At 46.6% G+C, this 13,275-nt stretch overlaps 1 long non-coding RNA gene across 1 annotated transcript in view; it reads right to left on the bottom strand.

The window, feature by feature from the left end:
- The window catches only part of LOC119706802, a 68,664-nt gene extending 59,030 nt beyond the window's left edge, over window positions 1-9,634 (bottom strand). The window contains exons 1-4 of the long non-coding RNA XR_005258605.1: window positions 9,510-9,634; window positions 5,292-8,478; window positions 4,608-4,786; window positions 4,153-4,526 (exon numbers count right to left, since the gene is read on the bottom strand). This is a non-coding gene — a long non-coding RNA (uncharacterized LOC119706802). The remainder of the gene's footprint in view (window positions 1-4,152; window positions 4,527-4,607; window positions 4,787-5,291; window positions 8,479-9,509) is intronic.
- Window positions 9,635-13,275: the final 3,641 nt, after the last annotated feature.

Genomic DNA, 13,275 nt, shown 5'->3' with positions numbered 1-13,275 from the left:
TGAAATGTAATGTAAACCATAGAGATGGGGTGGGCAGCAGCTGCTGCAGGGCCTGCTCCAAGGGACAGTGGTCCCACAAACCTGCAGTAAGAAACCAAACCACATGAAACATAATCTGCCTAAGTCAGGGACACCTTCCACCATCCCAGGCTGCTCCAAGCGCCATCCAGCCTGGCCTTGGACACTTCCAGGGATCCAGGGGCAGCCACAGCTTCTCTGGGCACCCTGTGCCAGGGTCTGCCCACCCTCCCATCAACAGCAGCCAAAGAATGCCTCGTATCAGAAGTCTGTATTTAAGAGACAGCAGCACAAAGCTGCCCTCAGAAGCACGACCATTTCTTTGGGAGTTATAAAACCAGGCACTAGCACAGCAATGTAATAAATAATAGAACCTGGTGAATAATGCAAATAAAACATTTTCTCTTCCAATTTTTCATGTTTCTAAATATATTTCCTTCTGTTGCTGTCAGGCCTATTCTGCTTTGCCTTTCACAAACCTTCATGAAGAGCAGAAAAAAATTGCAAAGGACTTGGGAGAGAAGCAAAAGGGCTGCTGTCACCCCTGCCTTGTTCCCCCTTCCTCTGCCTTGTTCCCCCTTCCTCTGGCACACTCTGTCAGGACCAGGAAGCTGGGGGCTGGATTTAAATTCAGCAGGAAAGCTCTCCCAGCCTGTAATTATGCTGACAGCTCCACGAAAGCTTTACTTTGGGACTAATTAAGACTTATTAGATTTGAAAACAAACAGAACTTGGTTCTTTCCAGTATGATAGACCCTTTACATGTGCAAAGCAAAAAGGTGAAAACGAAAAAAGGATGGAAGTGCAAGGAGAAAAAAAAAAAAAAAAAAAAAAAAAAAAAAAAAAAACCAAAAAAAGAGATCTGTGTCCAGCATTTTGAGTCAGGACATGAAGGGTTCTTCATGAGCATCACCACTGGAGATGGTGGGAGGGTGGCCAGAGGGACAGAGCCCGACTCAGAGCTCCTCACCCACTGGTTAGGGGCCCCTTGCACATTGCTCCCCATTATCCTGTGGTTAATGCTGTGAAGCAGGAGGGAAATTCAGCCTTTCAGAGCATCTGATGGCTGAGAGATGGGGCAGGAGGGGAGGCAGCACACACAGGATCTTGGGGTGAAGGGCTGCACTTCCACAGCTGCAGGAGAAAATGCACAACCTGAGCTGGCCTCGGTCAGCATGAATGTCACCTTAGTTTGTGTACTGAATACCTAATGCCAGTGCAGGAAAAGGACACTACAGCAGAGTTTTTCAAAAAGGCATTCACAGGAGCTGCACCAGACACCAGCAGATGAAGTTCAAAGGAAAGGGGCAGGTTCCCACCTGGTGCAAGTGGATTTCACTGTCCCCAGAGAGACACAGACAATAAATGCAGTTCATTCACTCTTCTCATAGACTTTTCTCACATTAAGAGCAGAAGATGAAGAGATTGTGTGTGCTGAGCTGCAGTAAAAAGGCAGCGTCTGGGTGCCGAGCCCAGCACAGCTGCTGGAGTGCCAGTGCCCTCTCCTGTTCAGTGAGCAGCAGCCCATTCCACAGCATGTCTGCACGCCTTCAGAAGCTGGGGAAACATTCCCAGCCGGACATCCTGCTAACAGCCCATTAAAAATGGTGTTTATAAGGTTAAGGGAAATGTGAAAATGCTGCAGAACTTCTGTAGACACTGTGTTCTCTTTGCTGCAGTCCAGAAGAGTTCTGGCTTGCATCGGGCCATTTGGGAAGGAATAATCCTCAGACTAGCCCATGTCATTATGTACAGCAGGTTTGCATCTTCTTTCCAGGGCACATCTTCAATGACATCCACTTTTACTCTGTGTGGCTGTAACTTGAACTCCAGCCACTGCCAAATGTATTCACAAAGTCACAGAGGAGGAAAGCGAAGCCAAAGGGAATCATCAGGGACTGACACTGGGGTTTATCCTCCCACTCTACCTGGACAGTTTTCCAGACTTTTTACACTGTCATGTAATTACAGCAGCACAGATTTATCCCCATTTTACCACACTATGAGAAGCAGTTGTGTTTTGTGCTACAAAGTGTTTTCCTAACAGTTCTCTTCTCAGCCCAAGGATTTCTGAAGGGTAGCTGTGATGAAGTTTCCTGATCTGATATTATTAAGCATCCTAAAGCAACTGAAGGAATTAAAAGGATGAGCAGCAAACCTTTTCACTATTGGAAAGTGGGAATATTCCCAGGGACACTGTCCCCAGATGCCTTTAGAATTGTTATTGATGTGCCAACAGAGGGAACATCTTTTCCTCCTTCTGAATCACCACTGCCTGGAGCCATGCTGTAATGTGGGAATTCCAGCACCAGACTACCACAGTGAATGAAGATCTCCAACTCCCATCCTTGAGAGAGTTGTCACTTAATGACACATGACAACACTTAATGGCTTAAAACTAAGACAAAAATAACCCAAGGCTCCTCAAAACAAACTCAGCTGAGCAAGGTTTCTGGCAAGGGCACTGCAAACTGAGTGGTGAAGGCCCCCCAGTCAAACAGGATTTCCTAGGTCCTGACTCGTCCTTGTAATCCCAGCAGTGACCTTTCCTCCTGCCTCCCCTCACAGGGCTCACAACCTCATATCCCCGGGGGCCAGGGCCACCCAAAGCTCAGGGAGGAGAGGGGTGACACATAAACTGCTGAGACCATCTCAGCCCTAACCAGGCTGACAGAGACAAGCCTGATCAGCTGATGGAGAGCAAAAATCACCCAAGTTAAGCAGAGCAGGAACATGTTTAGCACCTCTCAACCCTGGGAGGCTTACAAGCGCCCTTGAGCAGGAAGGAGGAGCTCTTTGAGACCCTGCTGGGCAGAGCATGGCTTTGGTGGCACTGCTGTCACCAGCACCAAGAGAAATTGCCCTACAGGGAGCCAGGGGTAGACAGTACCTCCTGGCAAAGTCAGACTCTCCTCCTGGGGATGCCGGGCCATCTGAAAGTTAAATTGCTCTATCTGGAGCAATTCCAGTTTGCCCAACAGAAAACCAGGGCTCAGGTGAGCTGGCAGAAACAGCTCGCCCTGTAAAGTGGCTCTCGTGCCCCTCTCACTGTCTGTCGTTCTCACCAGCCCCAACCAGCAATGGATGACAAGAGCAGGGTCTCTGTGATCATAGATGGACAACCTGACATGATGTGTTATTTCTTATATTTCCTCTATGTTTTTCTCCAAGTAAAATTCATAAGATCAGACAAAATTTCATGCTAAAATGTTGTCTAGGGTGTTGGTGGCACTATATTTGTACAGTATCTCACATTAAAAGATGTATTAACCTGTACAGTAGATTCAATTAATTCTGCTTTGTGTTCTGGCAGCCAGAAACAACAAATACAGCTGCTCTGCTATCAGCTGCCAGGTCTCCTGCCACTACCCTTCTATAAACCTATTTGCTGGCAGCTCCTGCTGGGAGCAGAGACCTGGGGTGATGCTCACAGGGGTCACAGAAGAGCAAGGGCACACTGCAGCCACTGGATGTTAGCAGGCTGACACCACAGAGCCCTGCTCCAGCCAAAGAGCAAAGCTCAGAGCACCTGTGCAAGGGCCTTGGTGGTCACACCCAGGGGATACCCACAGCTCCTCACATGCAGATTTGGACATCTCTAACTTCTTTTTTTCTGCAACTTAGATCTATGAGAGAAAACTAATCTGTGCCAGTTTGGATGCTCACACAAAATCCATCAGTATACCAGGGCTCTTCCAATGATTTGGGGTTTTGTCAGTTTTTTACATAACATACGCTCACACTGCAATAATTAGGACCAGATCTGAAAGTTGCTAAAAAGCTGGGAAGTGGGGATTTATCCAAGAACAAGTTTTGGGACTCTTACAAAACAAGGGAGATGTTGCACCAAAGTAAACTGAAGTTCAGGAGACACTAAAGGTTTTTGCACACCCCAAACTGTGTTGGTTGGAGTCTAAAGTGAGTTACATGCAATGACTTGTGGCTGTTACTCCAAACTCCCAGTTTATAGGAGCCCTGCTACACCACTTTGAGGAAAAGCCCATCAAGGCATTTCCACCTTCACCACCTGTGGATGCCAGACAGACATGCAAGCAGGAATTAATGCCCCACATTTCTGAGCAAATCAGTCCCAAAATAAAATCTGAAGGGAAAGCCATACATCCAGGAGCCTACCTTTATTGGAATGCACCTTCATCAGGGCACCAACGGCCAGTTTCAGGCCAATTTCATCAGGGAAATCGTCTTTTTTATGTCAAAACCATCAGGTTTGGGGTCTTCTGCCCTGAAGCAGCAGCAGCTGAGTTGGGGCTTCCTTGAGCTGGTTCATGTGCTGTAGGTGTGGGTGTCCCCTCCTGTGCAGGGCACCAGCCAGGTTAGCCCTGGGGAGGATGGAGCCATCCTTCAGGAGGTGTCACACACTCCACGTGGGCACGTCCTCTGCAGCTGAGGCTCCTGCTGTGGCTCCACATCAGACAGTGCAGATCCACCCCACAGCTCTGCCCCAAGCTCTGCATGGCTGCTAAGGTAAGCTGCTGAAGGTTTCCTTTCTGTGGGACACAAACATTAATTAATCAATGACTTTAAAGCCATTTATGGCACTAAAGTTCTCTCCTGAAATCCCTAGTTACCTCTGGTGCCTGTACCTAGCAAGCTGCTTTTCTCTCTGCTGATATTCAGTCTTGCTGAGTGTCACCACTGCAGGGACACCACCATCCCTCACAGTCCCCACCCACAAAGCCTTCTCAGTTGAAGCACCACTTCTCTTGTTTTGTGGCCCAAAAGCATCACTTCAAGGTATGATATAACTCTATAAATAAAGATAAAATGTATAATACTTGTGATAACCAAATTGCTTTCACAACACATTGCTAGCAGTCTCTGAAATCTCTAAATACCCAAAAGTAGAAAGCATTTAATTGCACTCTGAGTCACTGATGGATCAGTCCATCTGTAATACTTAGACTGAGTAGCTATCTCCAACAGCTACACCCATATTAACAAATAAGAAAAAAAAAAAAAATCAAGTCCCCAGCACACTTAAATCAATACAGCTTTAAATGTACTCATTTGAGATGAAACCAAAACCCTCACACATTAAAAAGTGCCAGCTCAACATTTTTCTAGGAACTGAATCACCTTTCCGCCAGCCCCACAGGACTCCAAAGAGTGTTTCAGAGAGGGAGAAAATGTCCAAGAAGCCTTTAAAAATTGAGAAAAACTCAGAGTGGCAACAATGAGTAATTTCTGCCATGTACTTCCAAAGGTAAGGGATAAACAGGGGCACTCAAAAGAAAATTTAGGGAACTACCCACTGAAGTGCTCCTTAGTGTGCAGTCTTCTGCTTTCTTTCAAAGGGAAGAATATTTTCTTTCAACTTCACATAATTTCAAAACATGAAAAAGTAAAAAAAGAAACCAAAACAGTGCAGTAAGTCAGTTAAGTAAATACTGGCAGTAACTAATATTTATTGAAGGTTAGTAAATAGTGAGGCCCAAAGCCTTGGTGTAAAACCAAGTAGCTCTAAATCTGCCCCACTGCACCCAGCACTAGAAGCCACAGACATGTTCACCCCAGTATTATTTTGCATGTTTTAAGTCATGTCTCCACTCCTGAGCACTCTAAGGTTTGATCAATCCTATGCTCACATCAAAAGAGCAAAATGTTGTAGTAGCTGTGTAAAGAATCGATTTGTAAGAAATGGAGGAGGGAACTTACCTGCGTGGACTAATAAGTATATGAGGCATGCCAAAAGAACATGTCAAAGCATTTGAAACTATAGCTCTTCTAAAATCTGAACCATACTTCATTCTACAGCCACAGCACATGAAAAATATGTCAGAATCTGTGCTCTAAGTTGCTGAAATTCATCAGAATCAATAGGAAACCTGGAACAAAGCATAGCTGCCATTGAGAGGAAAACACCAAATTTCTGCTGGCCCTTTGGTGGACTTTGTCTCACAACTGGACACTGTGGACTATACAGATGATATCAGCACAGACTTACTTAAAATAATGAAAACATTAGAGGATGTGAGGAAAGGGAAGAATGACAGAAAAGATGAGGTATTGCTGAGTGAAAGCAGAGTAAGGAGGTACCACAGGAGGGCACAAGGGGGAAATGATTTGCCAGAGTAAGATGCAGATCCACAGCTTTGGTTCTACTTATAGAAATGGTTAAAAATAACAAAAAAATTAGAAAAACCAGTTTAGAAATGTACTTGGTTGTTTGTGGCAGCCATGTCTCCTGTTCTGAAGTCCACAGGCATCTCAAGGGCCATTCCTTCCATCAGGAGGGTCACAACAACACAGCAGAGCTATTGATCTGCATTACTCAGTGCCTGCTTCATCCGTCCCAAGGGTGGCAAACAGCCCTGGCAGTCCCTCACCTGCTTCCAGGACAGATGGGAGGGATTTCACCCAATATTTAAATTTCACCCAATATTTAAATATGTAAATTTATTTATCCAGGAATTTGAGCTCAGAGCTTTACCTCACCAAGGCAAGCTCAGGGAAAATCCACGTGGCATCAGCACACTCAGCCAGGCTCCAGTTTGCTGCAGAAAAGTGAGCCCTGTTTCCTGAACTTCACAAACATGGAGTCTGTGGAAATAGTCTGTAAAATGGGATTTCAGTTACACCTGAGCTGGAACTGTTAAAAAAATTCCTTTTGCTTTGAAGTCTTTGATGCAGGGCCAGAGCCATTAGAGCAGATTCAAGCTCAGGAATGATTTTGGTTTGGAGTGAACATCTGTTCCCTCCCTGCGCCCCTCAGGCTGGGCAGGAGCCAGCCTGGCTTTGGCTCACATTCTCTCTAAGTGTGTGTAAAAACTTCTTGGGTTGGCAGACCAGACACAAAACAAAGGTGGCAGTACCTTTGTTTTGTGTCTGGTTTGACACAGAAACAAAGGTGGCAGTAGGGCCCATGAGGAGCACAAGCCTGCTTCAGAGGGGCTTCAGCTCAGAGTCACCACAGCCATCTCTGACCCTTCCACACAGCCTGGCAGTCTGCACAGGGACTTGAACAACAGCCAAGCCAACCTGGCCAGCCAGGGGCAAGAGCTGCCGTGAGCCCAGGGCCCCTGGCCAGCCCCGGCAGTGTCACTGCAGCTGCAGCACCAGGGAGCTCATGGCAACCCAGGAACCAGAGCCCGTGTCCCCACACCACCCCGCCACCTCAGAACGCTGCTGCTCTGCACTCGCACAGCTTTCTCCTTGGAATAACTCCTCGTAGTAAGGTGCTATGACCACGTTTAACCCCAAATGTGGCTCAGCCCTGGCAGCGGCGGTGGGCCCTGGCCTGGCTGCCACCAACCCTTCAGAGCAAACCCTGCAGAGCAGGCTGTGGACAGTGTGATAAGGCCATGGACAGTGTGATAAGGCTGTGGGACAGTGTGATAAGGCTGTGGGACAGTGTGATAAGGCCGTGGGACAGTGTGATAAGGCCGTGGGGGCCGTGGACAGTGCGATAAGGCCGTGGCTGCCAGCACCGAGGCTCTGCTGGCTCACACCCTAGATGGCAGCAGCACCCAAGGAATGGGCTGGGAAACCCAAATCTGCCCATGCCTGATGGGGTTTCACGTTCACATAAATCCCATCTGAAGGCTTTTATCTAAAAAGAAACTCCTCTGGAAGCCTGAACAAAAGGAGCATGATGTGAACTCGGGGCGTTTCTGGAGGCTTGGAACCAAGGTGTCAGATCGCCTCACGGCAGCACGGCAAGGACAGAGCCAGCTCTGCCAGGCAGCTGCAAAGATCACAGGCACACTCTGCTCTTCTCTGTCATCAACACACTCTTCTGCACAGTAATGGCAACAAACCTGCTGGGAAGGGGTAACTGAGAGGCCTGAACCACTGGGGAGGGATGACGCCCTCAGCATGGGGAAACCTTGGCCTGTTTCTCTGTGTAATCCTTTCTAAGTCATACCCACACTTTACACTACCTGTACTTGTTTCAGTACCGGTGCCCCTGTTCCCAGCTCCTGATGGCTCCTCTCTACCCAGCCAAGAGGACAGTCCCAGGGCAGGAGCACAGCCCTGGCCCAGGGCACACAGGGGCCATGGCAGCCTGGGACGGCGCTGGGCAGCAGAAGCTGCAGGGCCATTCCTGCTGCACCCACCCAGGAGCAGTGGATGCACACCCTGCTGGGATTCTTCCAGGAGCGCGGGGTAGCAGGCAATGCTGGCTGCCATTGTACCCCTGGCACACAGGACAGGCACTGCACAGCACCCACCTCACTCTGCAAGGTGTCAGAGACCTTCGGAGAGTCCACAAAAGTCAGCTCACACCAGACTCTTGTTTCCCTGCCCATGCTGGCCCTACCTCTGCTCTCCAATGCTCTTGCAAAATCTGCAGTGCTGCAGTCAGGGCTGCAGTGAACTCCTGGGAGCTCACTCTATTCCACCCCTCATTCTGAAGAAACATTAATATTTTAGCATCAATAACTATTGATTTTCTTTTTCCATCTTGCATTTCTTGAGCACATCCTGTATGGAAACAAACTTGAGAGAGAAGAAAAGAGAGCAAATAATGTTGTTTAATTTGCAGCTTCATGAAGTGAAATGCTAAGCCTGGACTTTTCCATATGGATTAAGTGTCACTGTGGCAAATAATGGACAAATACGTCTACAAATGAAAACCAGAATGAGATACAAGTAGCAGAAGTGGGAAAGCATCACTCCATCCACTGCCTCATGCATCTCCCTGCAGCAGCCAAGGCACCAGCCTGAGCCTCACGCTGCTGGGCTGGGCAGTGCCACAGGTTTTACCAAATCACCTGAAAAGCATCTTGGCCATCTTGTCACCCATGTCACTGCTGTCTGAGAAGAGTTAACTTTGGGCTAGATATTCAAAAGTTACTCTTGTATAATAAAGTCATGGTTATGGAGATTACACCAGCTCTACTGATATATTTGAAAGTTTAAACACAAGAAACACACAGGATTAACAAAAAGTGACAGTTTCAGCTCCAAGGGCCTGCAAAGTTGCCTTCAGCCACGGAGAAAGTAGGCAAAGCAGGCTGTCAGGATGGATTTTGATCTTTACAAAGGCAAGATGACGGCACACTGTGCTTCTAGGGATACAAATACAGCTAGTAAATTCAAGATTTCTGTTGCACAGTTCTGTTCATCTGATAATCTTAGGAGTTTTTTTCAGCTAAAAAAAGAATTGATTCCCCACCAGTCACAGGAGCAGGCAAAGGTACGGGGAAGCAAACCCACAGGGGAGGGGTGCAGCCCCGCTATCACACAGGGCAGAGCATCTCCTGGCACAACCTGCTGGATGCCACATTCCAGAAGAAAATCTGGGCTAAAACACAAGAAGCAGAACTCCAGACCCTGGGAGAGCCAGGACTCCTTCCCCACACCTCAGGCTGTCCATACCACCTCACCTTTTCTCTGCCTGCTAATACAGGGACAAATGCTGCTTTTTAAATGTATTTAATCAGTAGCTGGGTCACTGCCGCATTATGGGTATGCTCTAGAGTTAGACTCCCAAAAAACCAGGGGCTCCAACGCCACATGGCACTTACAGGACACGAGGTTTCTGTAATCCTGGAGAGGATTCTCACTTCCTCCTCTCTACCTGCAGCCTGCAAAGATCAGTGAGCTGCAGCATAGCCACCGCTGGCAGGTTCACCCCTCTTCTTTCCTGTGAGGCTCCAGCATGGGAAGAAGCTCCTCCAGTTCATTCCCAAGCAGTGGAAATTGGCGAGGCTCCATAAAGCAGCTGAAGATCTGGCTCCACTTGATAGTTTTATCTGAGATCACGATGAACTTGACTAGAGGGTGCCAGCTGGATTGCTCTGGGGAAACCCTATTCATAGATAACACTTGAAAGGGCAAGTTCAAGGTGATGGCCCCTGGTGGGCTGTTTTTCTATTCCTTCAGGAGATCCTTACTCACACCTACTGCAGTGCTTGCCAAGCAGGTTGGAAAGGCAGCAGAGGAGAGCTCCTGGTGCTTTGTGCTTTCTCCAGGCTCCTGGCAGGACCTCTGCTGCCATCTTGCCCTGCACCACAGGCCCTGGACAGCTGACAGGCAGCTGCACATTCTTCAGACCAAACCTTCATTTTTGTGGTCAGAGCAGTTTGGGGATTCTTTCTCAGAGCAATGAGATTCTCATTGCAACAACTTTTTAGAGCCATCACCTGCTTGCCTCTGAGCACAGCACTTGTTACTTGACTCGGGGCATTTTGTTTCACAAAGAACATTGCAAAATCACCAGCAAGAATCACCTGAGGAGTTCTTTTTGTTTGCTGAAGGACTGGTTTTCAAAGGGGCAAAGGCACTAGGCATAGCATCTAAATAATCCCAAGGGCTCTTTGCATTGCTTTAAAAAACTTGGGAGATATTTTAAAGCATCAGCATCACTCCCATGAAATCCCCTGTGACACAGAGATGCCACCACTGAGCCTAAACCACAAAGCAAAGCCACAGACTCAAAAAGGAGAAAGGATTCCCCTCCATACCATTGCATTAGGGCTTTATTTGGGAACTTAGGCCACTTGGCTTTGCACAGTTCTAAGTAATACTGCACATGGACCACTGTAAAAAGGACTTTTTGAAGTGAACAAAGCCATCCACTGGCAACTACAGCCAAAGCTGAACCAGGGCCAGCAGGAATACAAACCTAGCCAGTCTAAGCCCAGAGCTATTGCAGCTCAGGGCAGTGAGAGCCCGCAGGAAAATTCCCTTCACCTTCCAAGGCTCCTGTATCACCTCTTGCACATCACTTATTCCTTCTGATTTTCAGCATCTCCTGCTGACCATCTGTGCATATTTGGAGCTCACTCAGGCATTGGAACGACTTCCAAAAATTGAAATTTCTGGAGATTTTAGGCTGAAACAGAATAACTAATCTGGGGTCTTCTTTTCAGGCAATATCTCAGGTTTATGTAAAACAATTTCAAGAAGCCAACAGCTCACTTGGTGCTTTTCTGAGATACTGTCCAGTAAGTAGAAAGTTTTAACAGGTGTAAGTTCAGGGTTAGGGTCTCTCAAAAAGTCATAGAAGAAACTGACATAACAACACCTTAACTGATTATGTATCTAATCCTCAGTGTTCTGCCCTTTCCCCATATCAAATCACATCAGAACTCACATTAACAGAATCCAACATATATGTTTCACTCCCCAGGTCACTGTATTAGCTGCCAACCTGCCAAAACACGAATGAGGAGGGGGCTTGGCCTTTATACAGAACCACTGAGAAACTTTTAGTTGGAATTTCAGCCTTTAGAAAATGGCATTTTTATGCCTTTATCAAAACCAGCGTCTGGCAGATCTTCTCCTTCTTTTGCAGGTGATGGTTCCATCAAGTGACTCAAACTCAGCACTCACCTGCACCATCACAATCCATCCCAGTTCCTTCAGAGCTCCTGAAATGCGCTAGATGGAGACAAGAAATCCACATAGTCGCATTTGGGACTGGTTTTTGCTTTGAAGGGCTAGCTGTACTTTAGGAGTTGCAGTTTTGATGACAATCTTTACGTTTCCAGAGGAGCATGTGCATAACAGGAAAGGAAAATTCATCTGTTCTTGCCAGTGGTCAGTGTTTTGAGCAGCAGGTATGGCTTGGCAGCAAGGACAGCAGTGCCTTTTAACCCCTCACAGATAAAACTGTGTTGCAAAGGTCAGGACAGAGCAAATCTTAGACTAATTCAGGTGGAAAGCAAGCCGGGGGGATACCTGCTCCAATCTCTGCCCAAAGCAGGTCCAAGAACAGGATGGAGTCTGCAGTATCTTCAGTGGGGGAAGCCCCACAACCTGCAGGCAATCCAAGATTATGTTACCTTGGGAAAACCACCACAAATTACGTAAAAGCACTTACCAGAACCACCTGGACCTTCAGACAGGCTGTGCTCAGCACACGGAGAAGCTTCTTGGGTATGGTCACACATGGGAGGAAGAAAACCAGATGCAGACAAGGCTCGTGGGTCAATCAGCAAAGATCAACCTGGAAACTCACTCTGAAGGAACTCTTAGGTGTTGTGTTGAAGGGATTAAAGATCCAGTTATTGGGATTCAAATACGCTGAACCCATTTTTCTGGAAAATTTCTACACAGGACAGATGAACTGCTCGTATTTTGGGATATGCATCTAGGCCTAAGGAATTCTGGCAAGATTACACCAGAAGCTGTTATAGAGGAAGCAGTTGCAGACAAATCAGATTTTAATTAATAATCTCAGACTCCAAATGAGCTGCATCCCTGCACTGTCATCTGCAGCTACAACACTCAGTGTATCTTCAGCAGATTCCTGCTCTGAAAACCACAATCACTCAAATCAAAGACTTTAAAATTCCTTTTAGCAGCAAGACACACATCTTCAGTGATTTACATTAAGGACAACAGTTTCTCCAGGGAGAGGAAAAAAGCCTGCCTACCCCATGGGAGATCACAGATGCTCTTTCACAGAAAGTCATTTAAATGTAGCCAGGAAAAAAAAAAACAAGTTTCACTGAGTGAGCTTTTTCAGCAGAAAAGCTTAGAGATGAAAGTAAAAATACAAATTCTAGTTCCCTCAATAGAATAAACAGTAGGATTACTGGCAGGGCATTCAATGCAAGTCTCTAGAAGATGGTTCCCCTCAGCTGAGAAGTTCACTCACCTCTAAGCATAAACCATGTATTTCTTTTTGTTGGGGCTTTCAGAGAGACCAGGAAAACAGGCCTTAGAACACTTTTGTTGAAGCCAGCTTTAGTTATCTTCAGCTGTACTCTATGAAATAGATATAGCAATATCACTCTTGCAAACTTATGGCAAAGCTCTCTCCCCAGAGCTTTGAAATTTGAAATATATTCCAAAAAGCACAGCAGCTGTTTTTTAAAAACAGCCACAAGACTGGCCTAAAGCACACCAAAGATGCACAGATTTTTGTGGTTTGAAAGTGATGTAGAGACTATAATCTTGCAGAGAGGTAACACTAGAGACTATGAGTTATTAAGTACATCAGATCAAGTAATTACTCACTTAAGCAGCAGAATTTGGTATTTTCTCCCCATCTTGATCTTGCATACCCATCTTGATCTCTATACATATTATGGATGGTACTCAAGGAATTCACTTCAAAACAAGAAAGCTAGGTTTAAACAGCAATATAGAAATGGAAATGCCCAGAAAAGCAACAAACTAACCTCAGTGAGCAGCACTGGCCTGTTCTGTGAGCACAGGTACACAGGGCTGCGTGGGCAAGAGCTGAACGTGGTCCTCTCAGAACTCCAGTAGAAACAGAACAAGGTTCTGAGCGCACCTACTTTAAATGCAAACATTTTGTATCCTCTGCTTTGATGTATT

The sequence above is a fragment of the Motacilla alba genome, chromosome 14 (genome assembly GCF_015832195.1).
Source record: "Motacilla alba alba isolate MOTALB_02 chromosome 14, Motacilla_alba_V1.0_pri, whole genome shotgun sequence".
Classification (NCBI taxonomy): Eukaryota; Metazoa; Chordata; class Aves; order Passeriformes; family Motacillidae; genus Motacilla; species Motacilla alba.
Note: the sequence above shows the minus strand (reverse complement) of the source record. Positions and strands in the feature narration are given on the sequence as shown.